This window comes from Triticum dicoccoides, chromosome 6B (genome assembly GCF_002162155.2).
Source record: "Triticum dicoccoides isolate Atlit2015 ecotype Zavitan chromosome 6B, WEW_v2.0, whole genome shotgun sequence".
NCBI lineage: Eukaryota > Viridiplantae > Streptophyta > Magnoliopsida > Poales > Poaceae > Triticum > Triticum dicoccoides.
Window position 1 is genome coordinate 654,286,125 of NC_041391.1, and position 5,183 is coordinate 654,291,307.

A 5,183-nucleotide genomic window follows, 5' to 3' on the forward strand; every position below is an offset into this window, starting at 1 on the left:
CGTCCCGTCGCCCCGTCGTCGCCTCGCCGGTGAGCTCACCCCGGCCGCCATGTCAACACACACACACAAACACACACACACACACACACACACACACACACTACACACACACACATTATAGAATTTTAGTAATAGAATTTTTTCTATTTTTTAGTTATAGAAATGTTAGAAATTATTTTGTTTTGTAGTTACAGAAATATTATTAGAAATGTTAGTTATATAAAAATGTTATAAGTTTTTCTTGTTTTTTAGTTATAGAAATATTAGAAATGTTAGTTATATAGAAATGTTATAAATTTTTTCTGTTTTTTAGTTATAGAAATGTTAGCAATTTTTCCGTTTTTTAGTTATAGAAATATTAGAAATGTTATAGAAATGTTAGTTATATAAACCAGAAATGTTAGAAATTTTAGAATTAGTTTTAGTTAGATGAATTAGATTAATGTCAAATTGTTAGAATTTGCATATAGAATTTTAGTTATCACAATCCAATCATTTAAAAAATGTTACTTTTTGTGGGCATATAGTATTTGTTCTCGATGATATGCCCGGCCCGCATCCTCGCCGTTGACACGTTCGTGACGACGTCATGCTTCAGAGGACCCATGTCCGGGACTGGGCTCCGTCGGGCTGGCACTGGGAGGTGCTATCTGGAGGGGCGCCGCTTGGTGAGGAACCTAGCCTCGGGTCCTTTCGTCGACCCTGATATCCTTTGGTGGCATTCGTGTGGGCCACATTCGGTGCAGAGGCAGCCGGCCCTGCCGGAGGTGGTGCGCCACCGTGTCAGGGAGGAAGATGAGCATGTCCATCGCTACATGGCTGCTATGGACGACGTCCGATTCTCCACTACTTGGCAGGTTCTTGGGGCAGATGACCGGAGATATGATCCTGTGATGGTTCCTTCTCTTTGGGTGTCCACCGCCCCGCGCCCCGGGAACCGCGAGTGGTGCCCTAGATTCTTTTGTAGTACTCGATCTTTATTAGTTACCTAGCTAGTGATGTATTCGATATATAATATTCGAGACGATGTATTCGAGATTATATATATTATTCGAGACGATGATGTATTCGAGATTATATATTAATCGAGACGATGTATATATATTATGTACTATATGATTCAGTTTTTCCTTATTGATTGCATCCATGCATTATAATTTGAATACTAAATTGTTCTATATTTCTTTTGTATTAGTTAAGTAAAAGCTATGGCAGACAATACCGGCAGAGAAAGATAAGAGGAATTGTTCGACATCATACGCAGCCCTGGCAGGCTAGATGATCAGAATGAACCAGATGACGGCACCCAATATCTGAACAATACCGGAGAGGGTGATGAAAAGATATTCGATCTCGACGACCGAGCTGATGAAGTCATGAACTATGATTTTGATTATGATGACACACACAATGTTCATGATGACATAGAGAATGTTGATCTTCAAATAACAAAGACTACCGGCCAGGTATATATTGATATAAGCAGGCATCTGGTGATCATCACGTGTTTTATTTTATTTGAACATATATTAACGAATCGATCTTCCTTCTTTTATCCCTCCGGATCGAGCAAATCTGCTTCTACAGACAGCAAGACAAAGCATGAGCATTACTACCATGAGAAACTCTGGCCGTTGAGTATTCAGAAATATTTCAGGTATACAATCAAGACGCACTCGACAAGTCTATTGTCAGTTGCTATTGTCTCTAAGTGATTTCTTTCTGTAATTTAAGTCTCAAGCTAGCTATGTAGTGATGATTTTGATCAATCATTACATGTAATTATCCTCACTATATTCTTTTCTGTGGTATTATATGCAGGATGAAGATGTATGAAATGAAAAAATCTGGACGCTATTGCATTGGGTTCATTAACCCAAATACCATTAATGAGTACATATGGAATCTTCCAGTTTATCAAGCAGGTGTAGAGGAAAGCATGCTAGAGTTCTTGAAGCGCCTCAATACCAATGAAGATATACTACCTCCTTACAACTTCATGTGAGTCACACTGTCTTGTAATACAAATTCTGTTTTTGCTTACTAGCTAGTTAGATATTAATAATTAAGTGTATACGTGTGCGCATGCAGTTGGCACTGGATCTTGTTAGACATTAAAGTTGAGGAAGGAAGAGTTGAATTACTGGACTCACTACTTAAAGAAGATAAAGACTACACCATCGTGAAGGGGATAGTCAACAGGTAATTTCAATCATTATTAACTATATCTCGGCCTATTATTAGTTCGCCATTTCTTGATATGAACTATTTAATAACCCCTTTATTAATTTTCTTTGCCGGCGGGCAGGTCATGGGCAAAGTTCATCAAGGTGACTCCAGGCAAATGGGCAAAAAAGTTGTTTTAGCATCGACCAAAGGTAAGTAATTAAATAGTACTAGCTAGCTACCATCTCTTTAATTCTTGTTTCAATATCATTAATTAATTATATGCTTGATTAATCATTATCTGATTCAATTCCATTCTCGTAAAGGTCCTGAAGCAGGCGTCGGGGAATGATCTGTGTGCATTCTACGTTTGCGAGAACATTCGCATGATGGCGTCCAAAAGGAGCAGATCTGATAGCTAGGACTGGGTACGTTTGTCAGAACACTATTCACACCATTATCGATATCTAGTCACACAACTAATACACATGCATATTGATCTCCTTCATAACAGTTCAGAGAGGTGCGGGATAAGCTCCTACCAGCGGAGCGCATACTAGCACTTCAAGAGGAAATAGCTGGATTTTTGCTCTACCAGGTCATAGATCCTAAAGGAGAATACTATTACCCGCTACCGCCCCCATGAACCACTTGTCATCGTGCTCCGGAGGCACCAAGGCAACATGTAGGAGAAATTGTGTATGTATATACATGTGTATGTGTGAATAATTAATGGTGTTGGTTGTGAGACGATGATATATATTTATATATATATACGGTTCTACGTACGAGAAAATCTATTTATATACATGCATAACCTGTACAATTTCTAGTATCGTGAAATACCAGCTAACAAAAAAAATTGGATGGAAAATAAAGCCAACCCCCCCCCCCAAACATTTAGTACCGATTGGTGTTACCAACCAGTACTAATGTCCTACGCGCACACGGGCCTGGCTCATGCCACGTGATGTCACTTTAGCGCCGGTTCGTGATGAACCGATACTAAAGGGGGCCTTTAGTCCCCACTCTTTAGTGTCAGTTGACAAACCAACACTTAAGGCCATTACGAACCGGCACTAAAGGCCAGTTCTGCACTAGTGTCTAGCCGCCCAAAGCAGCGCCAGTCGTGCCGCCTGCTCCTGCCTTCCGTGGTCGGCTGTGATGCCGCGGAGGCCTCACCTCCCCCTACTACTCCCGCTGCTGGGCAGGCCATTCCTCCACTCACCCACACCCTCTTTTATTTTGCAGCAACGGCAGCCTCACACTGTAGCCGAACGAGTGAACCCTCATACTCCTCTACGCGTGGGCATCCACTGTCGCATCTTCCCCGGCTCCGCGTCGTTCCCTTCCTAGGCGTCACCGTCGTGCACCACTATGGTGCTCTCGCCACGGCGTGGTCAATGTGGTCAATGACCGACTTCCATCGGAAGAGTACTGTACATGGAGAGGCTGACAGCTGGGTCCATGACAACCGCAAGGAAGTGCCTCCTTATTACGCGCAAAAATAATTATTCCTCCACCTGACAGCAGGGACCCACCGGACGGGCCACCGTATTTCACAAAAAAACGTTTGCCCCGCTGTCAGGTCGGACCCATCGGAACTGCCTCCTTATTAAGAAGAAAAAAAATGAATACTCCCCTGCTAGCTGGGACCCACCTTGGTGGTAGGCTGACTTGTGGGCCCACTAAGTTGACGGGGACGAAGGGCTTCGTCAACTTAGTCAATACTAGTAGGTAGTGCGCGGCAGCACTTCGCACCACGTAGATTGATAAGCAACTTAGTTTTCTAAATATTGGGCAAGTCGTCCCAAAACTTGATCGTAGCAAAGTAGTTCATACAAGGATATGGTACATGTAATTGGTACATGTATAGGTGATCAGGAAAGGGTACATCTAGTTGGTACATGCATACATGATCAACAACACCTAGTGATAGTGGATAATGGGTGCGGAATTGTGAACCTCCTGTTTCTCCGGCTGGGTTTGCCTCTGCGATGTAGTGGTAGATAGATGAAGCTCATTCTTTTGCTCTTGTTCTTGGTGGTTTCTTTGATGCATAGACAATGTTGAAGTTGCTACTGGATGAACGTCCTAGCTCTTGACGGTTTTGCAAATTATCTTGAAATTGGAGAAAAGTATTTCTGAGGATCCTTGCTTGCCTCACATCCATTTATCTGACAAATAATTAAGGACACAAAGTATTAAATTTTCTCAAATGGTTGCCGCATCCTAGAAGCAAGCTACACCAGAAAATATATATGCATCAATGTCCATACCGATTAATTCCCCTCTAGAATGCTCTAGATTATCTCTGTGCTCTAAATATTGCAAAGAAGAACCAAAGTACTACAATGTACTCCCTCTGTAAAAAGTAATGCTTTGCTTTCTAAATCACTAAAGTAGTGGTCGGTTCCGCTCCACTACTGTGTTGTTGAGTAACTCCTAAACATTGTCTTCACTCCTGAACATTGTCTTGAGCGCTTCATGATTGTGGTCATTGTTGACTATACCGTGATATGTGCAAAGTTGATGAAGAGTAGCTTGAGCAACCTTTTTCTTCTGAAAGCTATTGATCACAAATTTTTTAATGCCAATTTAACTTCAGAAAGAACATGATAACATGGAACCTTCTCTGAATCGCAGAAGTTGATGTGCTTGATCACTAAGAGAGAACCCATAGATCTCATGCCAACAACAGTAAGCATTTAAGCTACTTATAACTTGATTTTCCATGAGAAGAGAACATATGTTAAATCATATATAAAATATTATGCAGTCATGAAAGCATAGAAGCATCAGAATTTTCCACTGAAGACACCACGTGAATGCACCAAAAAACAGGTCAAGAGAAGTGAAAGGAAAAAAGATCAAGTAAATAAACTTGGAAGCAGATCTACAGAAAGTAATTATTCTCTTGTACGTATCAAGTTATTTTTAAGAAAGGATAAGAAGGGCATATATAGGGGAGTATGTATTTTGTTTTCTGGTATACGCCCGAGTATGCATACCATGCA